This window comes from Balaenoptera physalus (genome assembly GCF_965194825.1).
Source record: "Balaenoptera physalus genome assembly, chromosome: 14".
In the NCBI taxonomy this organism is placed as follows: domain Eukaryota; kingdom Metazoa; phylum Chordata; class Mammalia; order Artiodactyla; family Balaenopteridae; genus Balaenoptera; species Balaenoptera physalus.
In genome coordinates, this window is record NC_138893.1 from 32,536,399 (window position 1) to 32,557,714 (window position 21,316).

The window sequence follows — 21,316 nt, forward strand, 5'->3', positions numbered from 1 at the left end:
TCATTGAAGTAGAGCCCCATGTGTGTGTGTCAGGCACTGTTCTAGACACCCATTTTGCGTGATGTTTATACAAAGCTTCTCTATGACTCCCGATTGCTGTCTTTCTCTCTAACTGCTGCAGATTTGTTTACGCTGCACCAAGTTCCCTAGAACTACAAGCCACAGCTGAATCTCAACCACCTTCATTCAAATCCCCAACTAAGGATTCTGGTCTATTTCAAGTCTGGGTAAACCCTTCCAGGCTTCTAGCTCTGACTGCTCGTTATGTTAACGATGTCTGTTTCCTCTGATGGGAAAGCAGGGCAGGTGATGTTGGCCCCTGTACAGATGGGCCACCAGGGCCAGGAGGTTAGATGCTCATCAGTGATGTAGCCGAGGCTTGAGTGCCATCGAGTCCAAACTAGTGCTCTCTGCACAGCACCCTGGGGGACCCGGGGACTGAGTACAGCTCTCCGAGTCTCAGGAATGAAAAGAGGCAGGTTGAAGGAGAGTAAAATGGCTGAGGCAGAGATGTGTCTCATGTCTTCCGTCCACACAAAGCAGCCCATCACAAATCCACCTTCCATGGTTCAGCTGTCCATCCACGCCACACACCCAGCTGGAACAGAATATTTTTTCAGGCAAAGGTAAATTTAATTAAGTTTACTGATGGTCCTGGCACCTGGCGGAGACCCCTCTGAGCTCTCCCACAGCCCCTGTGTGACGGGGGGCTGCTAAGGACCAGCCGCTTGGTCAGGGTTGCAGGGAGTACTCAGTGTTCTGTGGCCCCTGGAAGCCGGGCAGACATGCAGCATCTCAGGTCCCAGCCCAGAACAACCGAATCGGATTCTGCATTTTTACAAGCAGTCTCCACGTGCACATCGAAGTTTCAGAGGCTCTGCTGAGTGAATGGAGACCCGCTCCAGTGGTGACTGCCCGCCCAGAAGGCTGGGGCTCGGAGGCCGACGAGGACGAGGCCCCTCAGGTACTCTTGACTTTCATCACTTTGTTTTGTTTCCCCACCTTGTTCCAATCTGTAATTGCTGTGTTTATTTATTTACTTGCTTATTGCTTTGTCTCCTCCAGAACGTAAATTTTAGGGGGCAGCAAAGATACTGTCTTATTCGATACTGTATCCTTCGTGCCCTTAGGCAGAGCCCTGCACAAGGCAGGTGCACAAAAATTATTAGTGGGTTGGCTAGTTGGTTGGATGAATGAATGAATGAATGAATATGGAGAGAGGGCACTAAGGAAGGAAAGAGGAGGTGGATTGGCTGATGTTTCCTAAAGCAGGTCTTGTCAGCCACTCTCACCTGTGAACTATTTGTCACTATTTGTCACAAAGTTCCATTGATGGAAATGTGTGGCATTCACAGGTTAACTGTAAGGGGTGTAGACTCATCAGAAGGATCCTTCAGTCGCCCAGCGCCATGCTTGTCACATTTGTTATAGCAGGGAAACTCTTTGTAAATGAAGTCTGATGTGGAAACCCAACCTAGATGACACACGTAATCCGGTGTTCATCGCCCTGGGGTTCCAGATCAGGGGACGCTGACACACCAAGTCCAGGGCCCCCCACCAGGTGTCCTGCATGGGGGCAGGGTGTTCCTCCTCAGCCTCTGCTGGGGCCTGGCCTGGGCACACTCTCACCTCGAGCCTTCTTGTTCTGACCCTCGCCTTCTTTAGAACACAGCCCAAAGCTCTCCTGCTCCTCCCCTTTCATGATGGGGCTCCATGGTCAGGGTGCAGAGTGATGCAGGCAGAGCAACCTGCCCCAGCCACATAGGCTGAGGTTTTTGTCCTACTAAACAGGTAACAACAGCAGAATGGTCCCTAGGACAACAGTGTGGCTGGGGGATCAGGACCTGCTCCCCAGGGGAAACCTCCCCTGCCTGCAGCTGCCTCCTTGTTGCTTTGAAGAACTGCTCAGTGAGAGAATGTGGTCCACCAGTCCTTCCCCCACCCAATTTGCAGATGAGAAAACTGCAGCCAGAGAAGGGCAGTGACCTGCCTTTGGCCCCCAGTGGCTGAGCTGGGACAGCTCTGCCTCTACCTCCCCAGGCTGGCCCTGTCTGTTAGCAAAAGAAAAACGCGAAGCATTGGTGAGAGCTGTAGACTGAAGGTTTGTGTCCCCCCACCCCAAATTCATATGTTGAAACTTAATCCTTAAGTGATATTAGGAGGTGGAGCCTTTGGGAGGTGATTAGGTCATGAGGGTGGAGCCCTGGTGAATGAGATTAGTGCCCTTATAAAAGAGAACCCAGGGAGCTCCCTCTCTTCTTTCCCCGTGTGAGGACACAGCGGGAAGATGGCCTTCTATGAAACAGGAAGAGAGTCCTCACCAGACACCGAATCTGCTGGTGACTTGATCTTGGACTTCCAGCCTCCAGAAATAAGTGTTGTTTAAGTCACCCAGTTGGTGGTATTTTTGTTACAGCAGCCTGAGTGGACTAAGATGGGGTCATTGGAATGATGGGCTCTAGGGGTGGGTCATGGAGAGGTGGCTTGTTTTTCTCTGTGGTCAAGTGTCCACTTACTGGTGTGAAATTCCAAATCTTTGTATGATATTTGGTAGCTGGGGGTCATTTCATCACGTGTGGAGCTGTGTCAATCAAAACGCAGCAGCAGACAGCATTAGTTCTGGAATTATTTGTTCATAATGTATTACTTGCTCAGATAGGACTTTGGTTTATAGCTGCAGAATCAAAATTGCTGTGCTTTTTAATGATACACAGGATGGATAACATGATTCAATTTTGCAGTAAGGAGCTGTTCTCACGTGGCCCTGGGCCTTCCTTTTCTGTGGCCCTCTTCCCACTCCTAATGACTTAGTGATCACCTGCATTCCCACCTGACCACAAGCTCTGAGATGATAGGGATATCATGCTCGTGTTTACCGCTGTCCCTAGCTCTGGCATCCCAGGTGCTGGATAAATGTTGATTGAATGACTGAATACACACAGCTCCAAGTCAGTGGAACTTGTCTGCAGTTTCTTGGTTATTTACTGCGTGTTGGTCCACATGATGCCTTTTTATCAAATGCTCCAGTTACCTCCCAGATATGCCTTGATGTGGAGACTGACCATCTTTTTTGTTTCATTTGGTTTGATTTGAAATTTGCTTTGGGATAACCTTGTGAAAGGAAGCAGAAGAATACGCTGAGACAGCGGATTGGCTTACCACTTGGCAATGTGGAGGGTGGAGACGTAGAGCAGGGTGGCTGTCCAGCCCCGCTGGGCCGTGGTCTACAGCTCTGCCGTCACAGGCTCTGGAATTGCCTTGGGGATGAGGACGCTCTTTCTGGAAATCTGGTGTGGTTTTCACACTACTAGTTTGGGGAGCATTTCAAGCTATTTCTGACACCCATACCTATCCCCCCTGCTTTTCTAAGGAACTGATTGGACTGGCCTTCTGGGTATGCAGGGGGCTCCTTAGGGGCTCAGCTCAGAGATCCCTGCTGGGCTGAAGGTGCCTTGCCTGCAGTCTGTGCATGTGAAATCAGGTGGAAATGGGCAAAATGAATTAAAAAACCAAAGCAAGTGTGTGGCTCTCTCTTTCCTGCGGTGTTCTCTATCTATGTAGATTTAAATTTACTACAGGTGAATTAAACCCTAGGCTTAAGCTCCACTTTCTTTAGATCCAGTGCTGTCACAGAGAAAACAGGTGTCGGAAATGTGTTTGGAGCTTGGGATTGAAAAGTGCAGAGAGGAAGGGTATTTCCTAGTCTCATCTCACCAGCAGACCTAAAGTAGGCATCCGTGTTCAATGAGGGCTTCCTGTTTGCATCAGGAATGTTCAGACTCAAAAGGAGAAAAGAAAAAGTTGGCCAGGCCAATGGGCTTCAAAGCCAAGCCACGCTCCCCTTGCCATTTCTCACCCATTGAGGGAAAGATGGAGATGTTCCGCCATTTCCATGACTTTGTGCCTCCAGCCTTTGGTCTCCCTGCCAGTTCCATGTCAATCCAGGACAGGCATGTAACTGATGCTTCTCCCCAGGCTGTTGTGAGTCCGAAGGCCACACACTGGTGTCTTTTGCACCATAACGACAGGGCCAAAGTGGAGTGTCATTCTCCATCCCCATGGATTAAAGATGGGCTGAGAATTCTTTGCCACTCCTCCCATCGAGAGGTGAAGATGCCCTACACTCCCCTTGAACCTGGACTGGTCTGACTTGCTTTGACGGATAGGGTGTGATGGAAGTGATGCCGTGGAACCTGCAAGCTGGGTCTTCACGGATTTGCAGCTTCTGCTTTCACTCGCAGAGCCTCTGCGTGGAGCACCGTGCTGTGCTGTGAGACGCTCCAGGCCTGTGGAGCAGCCACAAGCATGGGGGTGGGGGGCGGGGAACCCAGGTGCTTCTGTGGGCAGCTCACCTGAGCAGCCAGTCAACGGCCAGCACAGATGGCCGCCACATGCGCGAACGACAGCGTGGTCGTTCCAGCCCAGGTAAGCTTCCGGATGAGTGCGGCCCCTGGTGACACCAGCGCAGAGCAGACGAACCCCCCCGCTGAGCCCAGCCAGCCCACACAGCGGCCAGTACATTTTGGGATGGGCTGTGATGTGACAGTGGATAACTGAGCGACCCGAAGATGGGCTTGCTGACTTCTGAAGACTTCTGAAGGCTGGGAATGTGTTTTCCCCATTTCTTATAAAGCGCAGTGTTTAGCCAAGATGTGAATTTCTAATGAAGACTCCTCTGGTTGGCGAATTCTTCAGTGTCAGAGACCAGAACAGTGTAGACCCTGTCGGCCACCTTTTACTACACGGGCAGTGATACTCCTGGTCCCAGTGTCACCTGGCAATCCCGGTCCTCACTTCGGCATCCAGAAGCCTTTCTTTCCCTCGGCCAGTTTCTCAAGCGATTTTTGTAATATGGATTACCTGGTGTTTACATACCTTCCCCGCCTCGACCTCCAACCAGCCAGATGCTTCTTTAAGTCAAAACTTGGTACCTGTGGCCACAAAGTGCCAAAGGTCTTCTTTATTTGTGTTTGGCGTGAGGGAAGATCGGCGGGGCTGGGACACCCGGAGCCTCCGTGCTGCTCCGCGCTGTCTCATGTCTGCGGGCCCATCTTAGTCACACTCCAGATGTCTTTGCCAATCCTAGGGATGCCAGCTCAGAGCTAAATGGACTAAGAGTTCATCCACGTTTATGTCAAGTACGCCTGCATTATCGGGGCAGGAAAGGAGGCACGGAGGGAAGAATAGAAGCCTCTCGGAAGGGGAAAAGTAGGCTAGGAATCTAGCCTTCCTTCTTGCCCCTGGGAAAGCCTGGCTGTGACATCTGTGACTGCTGTCAACTAAAAAAAAAAAAGCGCAACGTGAGAGTGGCGGGTGAAGTTTTATTTGGGGCCAAATGAGGACTACAGCCTGGGAGACAGCCTCTCAGAGAGCTCTGAGGAACTGCTCCGAAGAGGCGGGGGGCAAGGTCAGTGTTACATATGACGTCAGTGAAGGGGATGCGTGCAGCCAAGCACATGTCTCAGCAGGAGGCTGCTGCTAGTCACGAGGAGCACGTGTCTCCGTTCAGGATTTTAGTGCTTTTCTAGATATGAGGAGGTGCAAGGCATGGGGCTCGTAAAACCTCCTCCTGAAAAATGTCTCTCTGAAGCCCTGTTCTGCCAGTTTTTCCCAGAGCACAGAGTGCCTCATTCCTGACCTCCGCCCTGAACTCCTTTCAGGGCGTGTTGAAGGTCGGCGACTGCAGTGGCTAGTGACCTTGTAGAGGCAGATGGCGAGTGACAATTTTCAGTTGGCACTGTCAAACCAAAATTCAACTTTTGCTGTTATCTCAGGTCAGATTCCCGTGAAGCAGACTCTGAGGCACACAGGAAGCTTACTGGACGTGTCCCTGGGACCCACACCTGTGGAGGAGCGACAGAGGTGGGACGGGGCCAAAGTGAACCCCGACGCGGCCACAGCAAAGGCCTCAGCCAGCCCTTCAGGAGACTCTGGGGCCAGGGTGGCCCTTCAGAGCCGTCTCTTGCTGGTCGAGGGGCCAGGCCTTTGGTGCCCGCCCCGTGCGACAACTATGGTGACCAACTCTCGTGGGACTGAGGGGCTCCTGGCACGTGGCCTTTCAGCCCCAAAGTTAATGGGTCACCCTTCTAACGCCCAGTCACTGGACGTGGGCTGCCTCTGGAGGTGGCATGACCTCGGGAAGGGGAGGGCGTCTGCAGTGGAGGCCAGCTCCCCACGGGGGCCCGGCTGAGAGCCATGGCTGCCGAGGCCCACGGTCCCGAGGGGGCACGCGCGCTCCCCCAGGCCCACTGCAGCCGTGCGTTTCCTCGAGGTGCTCCTGGCTGTGTGACAGGAGCCGGGGGAATGACAGGAGAGGTAGCAGGCCCAGGCGTCCTTCCGGGAGCTGGAGCCTGGTGGCCTCTGCTGCCTGGGTGCGTGGGTCCGGGGGGGTCAGGGTCCAAAGTTAGTGGCGAAGGTGACAGTGCAGGTGAAAGACCCTCGGAGATCCCTGGAGAAGGGCTGGAGACCGCGCCGTTTCTGTCAGTCCTCCCCCACCAGGCTGTCCCCAGGGCTGGAGCTGGTCTCTACAGCCTTGGGCACCAGAGAGTTTGCTTTTTGGAGCCACGTGGTCAGGAGAAGGAGAAGGAGAAGGAGAAGGAGGGGGGGTTCACCTCAGGAGTGAGAGGCGCCGGCACTGTGGCAGGTGCTCAGGATCATGACGGAGGGAGCGCTGTGACCTGTCTGTCACCTCAGGCCTCACGTGGTGGGGAGTGTGGCCTGAGCCATTTAACCTGTCTCCCCCTCCGCTCTTTCCCCTCTCCTCTCTTTTTCTCTCTCTTTTCTGGCCCTGTTCCCCCTCTCGACCGACTCCCCTTTCCTAACACAAAACCCTGAACTCTAAGGTAATGTGTGGATAGGATGCAACTCCACTGAACGGTAGGAAGACCCTCGATTGGGGAATCGGACCCAGACTCTGGGTCTCTTTCCGTCACCTACTAGGTGAGACCTTGGCCCAATTCCCTGACACCTCTGGGTTTCCAGTTCCTGAAACCTGGCCCCTGGGTCCTCTGGACTGTATGCCCCTCGAAGGCTCCTGTCTTGCTCAGCATTGTGTGATGGGCACCAGGACCAGTCCTGAGCAGGTTGCCAGTCACCTGATGCACCGGTGAGTGAGTGAATGAATGAAAGAATGGCCACCCTGTGGGCCTCCCGGGGGCTGCGGTGGGAACAGGCTTTGTGGACCCTAAGAATAAACGTGCCGTCTCTGTGACGGCTCAGAGCAAGGGAGGCGGAGAGGACATCTCCAGGTGCCTTCTAGCCTGAGATGGAGAAGGAGTGAAGCCCGGAACCGAACCTTCTCCCTCCTTCTCCTGTCTGCGTGTCCCATGAAGGGATGGAGGCAGGCAGACGCCTGTCTGAGGTGCCTCAGAGTCACAATAAAGCGGGGGGCGGGGGGTCCCAGCTTAAAAGGCTTGGGTGGCTTCTCACCTTGCTTACCTGACCCCCCCTGTGTTAGGCTGAGCTGAGGCTGGCAGCAGCGATGCTGGGGGCCACCTCCTGGGCTCTGTGAAGGGTCACCTGGCTTGTGCCGTGGGCCTGCCTGGAGATGTACTAGGAGGACCTGCTACTCACACTCTCCCTCCCCCACGTCCTAACAGGGAGCATTTCCTCCGAGCAGAACTTTTACACACAGGCCCATAGGAAGGATCCATAAACTAGGTTTATTAAGCAGCTGAAAGGCGAGTAGCTTGGGACCTAGGGCCCTGATGCTAGGAAGATTCAAACATCACCACGTCTGTTTATTTTTTTTAAGTTTCTGAGCGAATGTATATTTCTGCATGTTTAGAGATTGGCAGCCCTGGAAAATGAAGTTTATTTATCTACCAGATACACATCATATAAACAGCTGCAAACGGTTCCCCGCCCCCCGGCCGCCCCACGGGGCTGTGGCACTCGGCTCTGACCTGCGGGCCTGCAGCTGAAAGGTGGCTGCATTTCTTGCCTGCTGTGCTCTGGGCCAGGCCAGGTGATGCCCATGGGAGGTGGAGGCCTGCATCCTGGGACTCAGGTGGGCCTGAGACCCATTCTTGACTGCAAGCAGGGGCAGATTCCAGAATCTTCTCTGGCTGCCTCGAATCCCAGGTCTTCAATTTATTTGTTTCTTCAGCCAACCCATAGTGATCTTGCCCAGGCCCCGTGCTAGATCCTCGCGATGCAAAGGTGATCCGCCTGGCCCTTGGGAGCCCCTCACCCCGCAGGTGAGAGCCTTGAGGGGCCATGTCTTGAGGGGTATGGTGACTTCCCTCTGGAGCATCTTTCAGCCCTAAGAAGACTGCCTGTCTCTTCCGTTCCTCCGGCAGCGACAGCTGTCCCTCGTCCGCCCAGCTCTGTTCCCATCTGTGCTGGGGGAAGTGAGCTTAAGGATGTTTCCGGAAACGAGGAGAGGTCAGGACGCTCAAGTGTTTGGAAGTCGTTCTAGAGAGTGAGCGCTGAGGCCTGCACTCTCCACACACTCTGCCGTGGCTGGGGACTGCTTTGCATTTGCACGTGTTCTAATTGATTAAACATGGAGGTACAAAAAAAAGAGTGAGATTCCTGCACTGCCGATGGAATCTATCAAACCTTTCTTCCTTTGCATTTTAAGTCAGGCCAACGTAATATTAACAAATGTGCAAGGGTGGTAATCAGCCAGTACGCAGTGTCTTGTATGTAGTGCAGACCCCCAAAGAATTATGGCCCTGGAATGCTAACTTGGCCAGGGTGTTTGGACGTTAATTGTTCTTCTTTCTAGGAAGAGCAGTTCGCGCTTACAAGATGGATTATTATCAGACCAGGATAGGCAGAGGGTGCAATTTCTTGCCTGAAAATTACTCTTCTTCTGACCCCTTCTGCCACTGAGTCAGCATCTTGCTTTATCTTTGTTTCTCCCTTCAGTTTTCGACCTGCATTGCCTGATAGGAAGCCTCTTCTTCCAGCCAGCTGAGCAGCGGAATTTCCGGGGTGGAATAGCCTTTCCAGTCTCCATCTTTAATGGGCCCAACCTGCCAATAGGTACAGCCACCTGGGGGGTGGCCTTCCAGAACAGGTGGGGCTTGAAGAGCGGCCAAGATGTGGATTTGGACAGGCCGGGAGAAGGGAGGGGGGCATCACCGGCAAGGGGCAGCCTGAGTAAAGGGCTGGGGGGAGGGGGTGAAGGTGAGCACAAGATTGGAAAGGAACGGTCAGGAAGGCAGGACAGAAGGAAGTGTGACCTCTAGGCTCCTGCCACACACGCACCAGCTGGCCCCGTCCATGGCCATGGTCACCCAGCGTGTCTGAGACTTCGCTTGTGCATGCCAACTGCTACTATTGATTAAGCACCGGCCAGCGGTCAGGCCCCATGCCTGGTGCCTTTCTGGCATTACTTTGTGTTTGGGTTGAATTGCGTCCCCCCAAAATAGTTGTTGAAGTCCTAGCACCGGTATCTGTGAATGTGACCTAATTTCGAAATAAGATCTTAGCAGATGGAATCAGGTTAAGACGAGGTCGTTAGGGTAGACCCTCATTCAGGATGACTAGTGTCTTTATAAGAAGAGTGAAATTTGGACACAGACATACAGGGAGAAGGCCACGTGACGAGAGAGGCAGCGATTGGAGCGACGAGCTGCAGTGCAGCGAGGAACGCCAAGGATTTCCAGCCACCGCTAGAAGCTAGGACGGAAGAGAAGGGATTCTCCTCTATGGTTTCAGAGGGAGCATGGCTCGCTGACACCTCGATTTGGGACTTCTAGACACCAGAACTGTGAGACAATAAATTCCTGTTGTTTTAAGCCATCTAGTTTGTGGCGCGTTGTCACAGCAGCCCTAGGAAATGAATGCACCTTGTTTTACCCTACAACATCACTACCCTGTCTGCGGTAGGCAGAATAATGCCTCCCCCCTCCCCTGCCCCAAAGACATCCATCCTCTAATCCCCAGAATCTGGTAAAAGGACTTTGCAGATGGAATTAAAGTTATGGACATTAAAATAAGGAGATTAACTGGGGGGACCCAATCTAATCACGTAAGCCCTTAAAAGCAGAGAACTTTCTCTGTCTTGAGCAGAAGAGATGCCGTAGGGGAAGAAGACAGAGGGATTCCCAGTGTGAATATGGGAGGGACATGGTGTGTTGTTGCTGACTTTGCCAATGGAAGAGGGGAGTGGAGAGGGGCTCCTGGCAGCCAGGAAACAGGACCTGCAGCCACGAGGAGCCGAATTCTGCCAACAACCTGGATGAACCTGGAAGCAGGTTCTTCCCTCCGAGTCTCCAGAAAGAAACACAGCTCTGCCAACACCTTGAGTTCAACTGAGCCCACCCAGACTTCTGAACCACAGACCTGTGGCTTAGCTAAATTTGTGTCGTTTCAAGCCACTAAGTTTGTGGTAATTTGTTACAGCAGCAGTAGGAAACTAATATGCCATCTAGAAAACAGATGTAGCAACGGACACACAGAGAACTTGTCCAAGTTCAGAGAGTGGTTCAGTGGAGGAGCTGGCCTGGGAACCCAGGTCTGACTGAAACCAACATCCATGGCTTACCTGTTGGAAGCTGAAGGCATTGGTGACAGAGGCAGATGACGGGTAAAGTGAGCCCTGATGCATGACGTGACATGACAGGGGCTGGCAGAGGGGATGGGAGGGATGGGCAGTGGAATCCATGACCTCTGGGGCTGGTGTTGGGGTGATACCCACAGCAGATGGCTGACACTGGTGGGGTCATGAGAAAGTATTGGGAATTCAGCAGGCTTGAGCAGAAAATTGACTCTGAGAAATGGAGTCAGGTAGAGTAGCAAGGGCTGGCACTGGACAGCAGCCAGAAAAATGGCCCAGGTATGTGGGGACATATTTGTAGCAGAGGGCCTGTCTGCTGCCATCTTGGACCAAAGTTGTGTTTTGCCCATCAACTAACTCCCCGTAGGATGGCAGAGATCAGGTGAGGAAGCACAGTGGCTGAGAGGCCCGTCATCACAGGCTTTGTGACCAGCCCACTGTAGCAAGCTGCAGTGCCCAGGGACTGTCACATACACTTGATGGCAAAACATCATGTCTTCTCCAATAGCGCAGTCAATACCGTAGTTACTACTTCATTCAAGAGGAAGCATGGTTTTATAATAGATTATTATCTTTATCTCCAAATATTCAAATAGCACTCTCAATACATAAATTAATCAGGTCCAGGATGGAAGGAGAAGGCAGTTAGTTCCCAATGACCTCTGGAAAGAATGCCCAACTCTCTTGGACTTGCCCCAATCAGGCAACTTGTGGGAGTGCCTTCTACCCAGTGTAGGGTTGCCATATAAAATATAGAACATTTACCACAATCTGAATTTCAGATAAACAATGAATACTTTTTTAATAGAAGTATGTTCCATGCAATATTTGTTCATGCAATATTAGGGAATACTTATACAAAAAAAGTATTCGTTGTTTATCTGAAATCCCAATTTAACTGAGTGTCCTGTATTTTTATTAAATAGCTAAATTTGGCACCGCTAACCCAGTGGTGTTCTGAAGTGGTGTCTTGTCTTATTTGGAGGAGGCTAACAAATGTCTTGATTCCTGTTTTGAAGCACACGGAGGATTTTTACAAAGAAGTGAATGGGTTCTTTCCTTGTTCCCAGAGCATGGGACTAAATTATGCCTCAGTTGGATAAAATGAAGAATCTGCTGTTGGTCATGATGAGCCAACACTGGAATGAATTTCTATGTGATATTGAAAAGCCCCTTAGAAGAAAGTGAGCAATAATTTGCCCTAGACAGCTTGAGCTGCTTCTGGAATCAAGGCTATTCGGGGTGAAACTTGAACATGGTGACATCCAATACTCACCACCTATAAATAAGGACACAAGAGGCTCAGAAAGCCCAAGTAACTTGCTCATGGTAACACAGCAAAGAGAAGTAGCAGGAAACAAAGCCAGGGTTAGGACAGAGCTACAGAGAAGGAGGTCTGAATGCCTCTTCATTCAGACTGGAAATAATAACGCCAGCTAACATGTATTGATCATTTGCCATGAACCAAGCACTTCCCCTGAAGCCCCCCATTCAATCTGCACAAAAACTCTTTTAAGCAGGTATTAGTGTTACTTCACTTTACAGAGGAGGATGTGGAAAGAAGGCGCAGATGTGAGGCCCACGGCAGGCAGAGTTAGACTTCAGGGCCCATGCTCCCAGCCACTCCAGGACAGCAGAGGGTGCAACGTGCAGGCCCACAGGCCAACTGAAAGAGGGGCCAGTCCAAAAATAGACACAACTGTCATAATCTGAATGGGATGGCCAAGCTCTCTAGAAGAATCAGAAGAATCGGCCCCATTGGCCTCCATTTCCACCCACCAGCTGAGGCTGCCGCCCCACCCTGGACCTGATGTGGCCCCCACCGCCTGCTCAGGAAATCCTGGCAGCATAAGGGACAAGCATCTGCTCCAAAGCCAGGCTCCCTACCTCATGACTGTATGACTTCGGCAAACTCTCCATGTTTCCACTGCTTGATCTGTAAAACGGGGGTCAGAGTGGTACCTACCTCACAGGATCCTTGTAATCAATAGGGGGTAACCCGTAAGGCCATGATCACATTTGCTTGGACCAGAGCAAGCGCCTAATAAATGTCAGCCACCAAGCACCCGCTCTGTGATGAGAGAGCAGGGTCATGGTTCTAGCAAATGGGTGAGCCGCCAAGGCTCTGAGTGATGGAAGAGCAGGGCTGTGGTTGCCACCTCCGGGTAGAGTGGGTGGCGGAGAGCAGAGGCTAGAGGGAGACGCTGCCCCAGAATCCTAAGGGACTGGGGAGGCAGGGCAGCTGCAGTGATGCTAGGAAAAAACAAACCCGAAAGGGGGAAGGGGTGTGCGTGGTTTTCAAAAGACAGCCCGGATCTGGGCACCGACTGGCTTCGGTGGGAGGGGAGCTGGAAATCCCCACGCTGGAGGGTGGCAGTCCCGGGGGGCCCTGGGGCCGGAAGCCCAAACAGGGGGCCGGAGGTCGAAGCTGGTGTAAGGATGAGGGTGCAGAGGTGGTTCTCAGGCTTGATCCAGGTGGAGAGATGTGGCCACAAACTGGAAATGTCGGGGAGAGGCCACGCTGTGGACAGAGGAAGCCGGAGGTAAGGACAGGCCAGGCCAGGCCCGGTGGAGGCCGCCCCGCCCGCTCCTCTTGCAGGATCCCGAACCCCAGACATCGGGGCAAGACGTTCCGTCCCAGCAGGATTCCTGCTGCAGACACGCCTCGACGTTAATCGCTCATCACCTGCCCGAACGACTTCCGGGAGAGGCCGGGCGCAGGCGGGATCGTCCCTGCTCCGGGCCGGGCTGCCCCCCCTCGTTCATCCGGCCCCGCGGTGCCGGGGCGCCGCCAGCCCACCCATCCACCCTGTGCGCGCACGGGACGCGCGCGGCCACACGGGGGCGCTGGCGCCCGCCGCCTGCCTCAGCGCAGAGTCCGGAGAACAAAGGGAGCCCTGGGGACCTCGGCCTCCGTCACCTGGAGCCACCTGCTCCCGGGGCCGCGGGCCGAGCGCCACGCCGGCATCCGGCTCCCGCGAAGGAGTTAATTTCTGTTCAGCGCCGCTCTTAGAAATCTGTTAAAGAAATCGCTCCCCCCTTGATGGTCTTTCTCCCCAGCCTGGGGACAAAATACACGAGCTCTGGGACTCTAAAAGTGTTGCTGGGCTTGTGGTTTTACGATTTCTGCTCTGTATTCTCCGTCTCCTTCCCCGACTTTACCAGGATCCTGGCCGCATCATTTTTCTCCCCTTCGGTTTATTAAAGTGAACTTCTTTTCCCGTTTGGACGAAGTAGACACACACCCTCGGGGAAATAGCGAAACCAACCAAACGCAGAAATCAAGAGAAAAGGGGGAGGAAGGCACCGTGGAAATCGGGTCTTGCGAAGAAAGGTAACTTCCACTGCACAGCTAGGTGGGCCTTGCCCTAAAACGGCTTTTATTCTCTAACTTCTAAATATACTTCAAGGACTAGGTGCAAAACCCTATGTAAATGTTCCCAGACGCCTTAATTAGGAAGCCCCAAAAGAGGCTAAGTTCAATCACCATCAATCACCAAGTACCTGTTGAGGGCCTGTAGGCACAAAGGCAGCTCATGAACTGCCCACAACCAGCCAGGCAGTGTGCCAGGCCCTGGACCGCGAGATGGGAGAGGCAGGCTGGGCTTTTCTGGGTGTTATGATTTAGTGGTCCCCAATTAACCCTTTTATCCCCAAATTGTTGTCCAAGGTCAAATTCGACCGGGCTTTCTCCCAGGGCATTGCCGTCTTGGTTCAGCCGGCCTTTCTCCCTCTGACTCACGGCCCTGGAATCAGAAGGTGACGCTACAGGCACCTCGTCACTTTCATTCAGCCAACGGTGATATTGTATTTGTCCACCAAAGAGTACCCTGGGTCTCTCTGGCACTCTTCCCATTCTGAAGAGTAGAATTCCTATCCCTAAACCCTGCTGGTAGGGACTTCCCTGGTGGTCCAGTGGTTAAGAATCCGCCTTCCAGTGCAGGGGACGCGGGTTCGATTCCTGGTCCGGGAACTAAGATCCCACATGCCGCAGGGCAACTAAGCCCACGCGCGGGAACTACTGAGCCCACCCGCCGCAACTAGAGAGAAGCCCGTGCGCCACAATGAAAGACCCCGCTTCCTGCAACTAAGACCTGATGCAGCCAAAAATAAAATAAATAGAAATTATAAATAAATAAATAAGCCCTGCTGGTAGCACAAGACGATGGAGAGCGAGTGGGAGTTGGGGGGAGAAAGGCAGGAGCAGACCCTGGGGACTCCCCTGGCTAAGGAGATCCTCTTGGAGGAGGAGGGGGGAGGCAGGGAGCCTCTCCAGGGAAGTCCATCCGATACAGCGTTCTGCCGTGATGACAATTTCCTCTAACGTCTTCACTGTCCAATGTGGTGGCCCTAGCCACATGTGGCTTTCGAGTACTTGTAATGGAGTTAGTGTTAACAGAGACCTGAACTTGAAGTCTTATTTAACTTTAATCAATTTCACTTAATCACATTGGCTGGTGGCTGCCGTATCGGACAGCACAGCTCCAGGCAGCGACAGTGGGCACGGATGGGGAGGGGGCAGAAGGGGGCAATAGGACACCATGGTTGATCTCGTTCTTATTTGTCCTACACCAGCTGAAACCACCTGCATGTTTTCTCTCCAGTCCGCTTGGAGGCGTTGTGGTAGAAGTGGTGGTTGAGGGCGGGGTGGGAGTGGAAGGAGAGCACGGAGTCTTGCAGCCAAGCAATGACATGCCGTAAATTGCTCTTAAGCAGCAATGGGCCGGGGATTAGAGGACTTTTCCGGGAGATACCGTTACTAGCAGACAGGGGTCAACAGCAGGGTTCCTGGACTATGGTTTCAAAATACTTTAAAGTGGACGTTGACTTCCTGTAACCAGTTCGCTCTTCAATGATGGGTAAATGACAACCTCTCTGTTTCTCTAGAGGCAAGGAATGCTCTGAGTTGGGAGGGGCTGGAGATCATAGACAAATTTATCTTTGCAGCTAGAAGGGGGAGACCTCAATTATGCAAAAGTGGGTGATGCCAAGGGTGGTGGGGCGGGCGCATTCAATGACTTTTCCGGAATCAGTTAGTCCCTGACAACGTTGGGATGAAAACCCAGGTCTTGGGTGCCCTGGCCTCGTGCTGTTTTTGCCGCTCAAGGTTGCCTGTCAAATGCCCTGTGACTCTGGGCTTCATAGAAATCACATCTGGCTGGTTTGGCCAACCAGTGAATCGATCAATCGAATTTCCTTCACGTGTTCAGATTGGCAGACGCCAGGTAGGAACTTGCAGCTTATGGGGGTGGCACTAGGGGACAGTGTTGAGACCAGAGTAAAATTTCCCCAGTTATTCCCTCTCCCACTATCTTTTACAGCGATTTTTGCTTTTCTTGAACCAGAACACAGTCAAGGTTCCTGAACTGCCCCTCAGTTGCATTTTGAGTAACAGACCCGGTTACCCAGATGCAAATAGCAAACGTGGGGTGGATTTGTAAGCCTTCATTTTTCAAACGCAAGCCTCAGCAATTCTTCAGAATCTTCCATTTGTTTTTACAATATCACTGATAAGAATCATTTTACGAACCAAAAATGTTGGCCTTTAATTCTTCCCGTTTTGAAGACTATGCAAATTCAGCTGATGAAACTGTATGTGTGCAAAAGAGATGTCAGACAACCTAATGCACCTGAACTTGAAGGTTCTTTGAAACATAACATAACAGTAATGATAAGCCTTACACAGATTCTTCTTGGAACACTTGAAGAAGGAGAAATGGGCTGGACCCATGGGGAGTGGGTAATTTCTCTGGAAATATTAACATTTTGGGAGGCAGTGAATTCTACTCAAAATATCTCAGTTCTATACTGAGCTGAATCGCCTGGCATAAACAGATGAAAGTGGCTGACTTGCTCTCGTGGCCACTGAAAAGAATCCCAGCCTGATCGGGAGAACGGATTTCTGGGTTTCCCTGCCATCAGCCAGCCTGGTGGCCTTGAGCCCGTCACTTCCCCTTCCTGCACCCTGATTTCCTCCCCTGTAAAATTCGGGAGTCAACAGGATGGTTTAATACACACTTCCTCACCTTTGGGCCCAGTCTCCCTAGGAAGACCTACCCATGTCACTCAAGCCATTTGGAAATCCAGCAAACCATCAGAGCAGGGCATAGTGGCAATTTTTATTCAGATGCTCCTCAGGTTTTCAAAGAAGCTCTTTCTTAAGCTGTTCACCGGTGTTAAAAGTGCCTTCTGCCCAGCACCAACCCCTCTATCTTCCTCGCCACTCCCTGGGACCGCTTCTGGGCAGTGGGTACCAATGAGCGTTGTAATGCTTTCCAGTTGGATGGCCATTTGTACGAGTTGGCTGCCTTCCAGCCATTTCATCTTAGGGGGGGTCTTGGGTAGGCACCTCCAGGCCTTTCAGCTGGGGCAGAGGAGGATTGGGGAATGCAGCAGCGTTCGCTCCAGACTCTCTTAAAACCAGGTTCAAAATAATATCCACGTGGTGCTAGTGGGTTCTCGGCTCTTCACTGAATCGCTTTAATTTTTCCAGTAGTCCCAGGAGGTGGGAATAATAATAACAGCTAATAATAATCATAGCAAACACATTGCATTTCCCATGTGCCTAAGAGTTGCTCTAGAACCATGGGGTATCTGGATAAAAAGGTCTAAATGCTTGTCACACCGTAATTCATTTAATTCTTTGAGTGACTCTATTAAATTACAGCAAATCCCCTACATACGAACGAGTTCCATTCTGAGAGTGCGTTCGTTAAGCCCAATTTGTTTGTAAGTCCAACAAAGCTAGCCTAGGTACCCAACTAACACAATCAGCTATATAGTACTGTACTGTAATAGGTTCATAATACGTTTGCATTGTTGAAACTTCGCAACTTGAAGGTTCGGACGTAGGGGACTTACTGTACTACAAGATAGGTACCACTGTTTTCCTAATTTTATAGTTGAGAACATGGAAGACTCAGATAACTTAAGTTTTTCTCCAGGGAAGTCTTGGCTTGGAGATTCAGGCCATGTTCTAAGTTTAGAATAATTGATGGTGATCAGTCCTGGGATTCATGATTTTGCTTCAGCTGAAATGTCACAAGCTCCCTGAAGATGGGCCCGAGCTCTCCGCTCCCCCGCCTCCACCAGCCCATCCTAGGATTAACGACTCTTACCACAGTCCTTGGACTATTGTAGATTTCTCCTTTCGAATGCTTCTTTTATGCTACGGACATTCCTGAGATGTAGCTTAAAGAATGAAATTCATAGTTTTGCAGGGCGCTCAGAACCACGTTAAAAGGGCTCATTAGCACTTAAATGTCAGTAGCCTTTTTATTCCTCTAACTTTTCTATCGGGTGAAGGAACAGCCACCCATTAAAAAACAAATTATTAAAAGAGAAATTCTAAATCTTTAAAGGAGAGAGGCCCATGGCAGCTAGGGTTCCCACCCCCTCCCCCTTTCTCTTCGCAGAACCGATGGGCGAGCAGCAGTTTGTCCCTTGAAGCTTATGGGGCATTGGAGTTCTGGTGTCCTCATTTTCCTTCCTTCCATGGATGTATCATTACTGCAGTGAAAAAAAAGAAGGGCGTCTCGAGGGCTTTTGAAAAAAAATGGGTGACTACTCAAGACGTTTTGTAAAGGGGGGGAAATTGTGAGGAAAAGGGGCCTCAGTGGGGGGCGGAGGGGCTGTGAATGGGGCCTTGTCTGGCGGTTCTTCCAGCTGAAACCTGGTGCTGGCGTTCGTGGTTCAGTTCAAACTGTCACCTTTAGTTCTTTCTGGCTTTTCTGCCCTCGGCCCTGAACCTCAACAGATTGGGGCTTATTTACCTATTCACACTCGGCTGTGGAAGCTCATTAATAGGCTTATTAGCTACACCATTCACGGGAGGCCATTGACAAAAGGGGTTCCAGCCACTTGAAGAGGGAAGAGAAAAAAACTGTAAAGAGATTATTTTCTCATTCAGAAGCCTCGCTGGTGTGAAAGCTTTCCTAGACCCTCTGAGGTCACTCGAAGCCTAAATATGATGACAGGATTGGTTTTTTTTTTGTTTTTTGTTTTTTTAAATTCCAAACATGCTTTTGCTTTTCTCAAAACCAAACGGTTTGCTGTTGTGGGCTTGCGGGCTTCACTCACTTAAAAAACGGACACTCTTAAGGGAATAAGGGGCTTTTGATGGATTGGTGTCTTTTCATCCCTATAAAGAATAAATTCTGCAAACTGCATCTGGACGTTGAAGTAGGTGTTCTTATTTGTCATTTTCAGCGGAAGGCTTCCTTCTTATTTGACGTACATAGAGCCATTGATGAATGGGGGATAGGGACGGCAGCTTCCTGCACCACTAATTTATGTGAGAATGTGTTAACAGCATTTTCAATGGCTGATGGATTCCTTGCAGGATGGGAAAGGAATCTGTCCTGAGACACTTGAGTTCCCCATTGGCGGGGAATATAAAGATGTAAGTGCCAGCCTCTGAGCAGACAGACGCTCAGCCACGTCTCTGTCCGTGACCCCTGGTCTGAGATGTTGAAAAGGTACTGATGTGGTCACAACAACTCAGGTGTGGTGGATGGCTGAGGGTCACCTGGCTGAGGTGTCCATGAATTAAAAGGTTCTGGGACTGATCCGGGTTTGAAGACTTGTCCAAAACGCATAGCCCTCCCCCAATCATATACATGAACTGATTGTTTTGCTTGAGAGTCAGATTATTACTTTTGCTGTCACATTTCCAAAATAGAATTTCATAGCCATTTGCCTGAAGCATTTCAATGGATCTGTTACTCCTGGCTTTTAGAGAATTTTACATCAAAGTTCTCTGAGATGTACTGTGAAGAAAAATGATTTTCTAATGATGTGGCACCTTGAAAAAATATTTCCGTAAATGTTATGAAGTGTCCAGTGTCAATGACCCATGAGCAACTGCATTTCTAAATTCAGGAAAAGTCGATTTCCCAGATCACTCTGGTAATACTGCTCCATCCATCTTCAGGACTCAAAAGCACTTCTGGGTTTAATGATCTTTTCTAAGGAAGAATTAAGGTTTTTATCTATAGTGTCTTGGACTTAAGGCACCACTGCTTAGGAGCTGGATGAGTGAGGAAGGAGAGAAAGTATATTAAAGAATAAATTATCCGGTAGATACAGCCTAGTGGAAAAGGTAAATGGAAGATACGAACTTTAACCAGTTACAGCTTGGCATTTAGTTGAAGAATCTGAAGATTCAGGGAGAGGAATTGATTTGCTCGAGGTCATACAGCTATTTACAGCAGAGTTGAGTCTTTAGAACCCTCCGAATTTATTGATCCAAATATATATTACCAAACAACACTTTTTTTTCCTCCAGTTTTGAACTTTTTCTAAGAGATCCAGATTCAAAGTCAGGCTCAGCTGCTGCCAGTAACCAGCTGTTTAACCCTGGACAAATAACCTCTCTCATCCTCAGTTTCCTTACCAGAAACTGGGACTATTACTCTGCAGGGTGGCGGTGTCGATTAGAAAGAAGACTCTATTCCGTGTGTCCCACCCATAGCAGGGCCTCCATAAATATTCGTTTCTTTTCTCACTGCTCTCGTTTTGAAGGACAGAGCAGCGTAGCGTCCAGCAACCATTCCCAAGTTGCTTCCTCTCCTCTCAAAGTTTCAGTTGCATTACATTTCTCCCCCCAATACCACGCAGACGCATTTTAAAGTCTCTTTCGTGGGGTAGAGCAGGCATTCTGTCATTTGTTTTGACTTGAAATAAGACAACGTAACGCAACCGCCCGGCAAACCGTCGGTCAGGCCAACTCCCGAAGGAAGGGGGCGGGGGCGGGGGCGCGGGACCCGGCCTTATTCACCGAGGATGCTGCTGCCTCTCTCCGTCCCGGTGCTGGCCGGGCCCCTCGCCTTCCCGGCCGGGGTCTTGGGGCCGCTCGCAGGCGTCGGGAGCCGCGCGGAGCAGGGGCGGTCGGGGCGCGCGGCGCTGATTGGCAGAGCGGGCGCCGCCGTCCAGGAAACGGCTCGGGTTTCAGCGGGGGCGTGACCCGCCGGGAGGGGGCGGCGGCGGCGGCGGCGGCGGCGCGGGCGGCGGCGGCGGCGGCAGTGGAGAGCGCCGCGGAGAGCCGAGCGGGCGGGCGGCGGGTGCGGAGCGGGCGGGCGGGCGAGCGAGCGAGCGCGGCCGCCACAAAGCTCGGGCGCCGCGGGGTCTGCGCGCGGCGTAGCTGGCCCCGCGCGGCGACTCCTTTCCATGCTGGCTGGGCCCGGCCGCGAGCCCCGGGCGCCCCGAGGCCGCGGCTTTCCTGCGCGCTCCGAGCGTTCGCAAGTTGCGAGCAAAGTTTGCTGGAGGAAACGCCAAGCCTGAGTCCTTTCTTCCTCTCGCTCCCCAAATCCAAGCGCAGCCTGCGGGCGTCATGCCCGCGCGCCTCCGCAGCCTGGGGTGCGCGTGAAGCCTCGGAGCCTTGGCGCCGGCGAGGACCCAAGGACCACTTCTTTGGGGGAGCTCGTCGTTTGCTCCGTCCCGACCCACGCCGGGCGCGGGGACAGAGCCGATCGCCGGGGATCGTTGCCATTGAAGGTAACCGCCGTGGTGGGCCCCTCAGGGAGCCTCGCGGGACGGGAGGGTGGGCGCCGTGAACGCCTGGGCCCCCGGGTGCACGGTCCCCCGAGCGGAGGGCTGGCACTGTGGAGGCTGCTCCCTGTCCTCCCTCTTTGGCTGCATAGGTGATGGGGGAGCTGGGTGCGTGCTGACGGCTGGCGTTAGGGAAGTTGTGCCTCTGTCACCCCCATCCAGATGCTGACATCTGCCTCTGGCGCTCACACCCGCCCCCCTGTCAAACTCCGGCCGGCGCACTCCCGCCAGCCCGGCGAGATCCTCCGACCCCAGAGC

General features: G+C 52.0%; 1 protein-coding gene across 16 annotated transcripts in view; it reads left to right on the forward strand.

The window, feature by feature from the left end:
* Window positions 1–20,518: 20,518 nt before the first annotated feature.
* FGFR2 (fibroblast growth factor receptor 2) overlaps window positions 20,519–21,316 on the forward strand; it is a 102,480-nt gene continuing 101,682 nt past the window's right edge. For 7 of the 16 annotated variants that reach the window (XM_082423988.1, XM_082423980.1, XM_082423992.1 and 4 more), the window contains exon 1: window positions 20,520–21,004. The gene's annotated coding sequence lies outside the window, so the exon portion shown is untranslated. Of the gene's footprint in view, window positions 21,005–21,316 lie in introns of all 16 variants that reach the window. The other 9 variants (XM_082423979.1, XM_082423987.1, XM_082423989.1 and 6 more) reach the window with 3 other exon arrangements.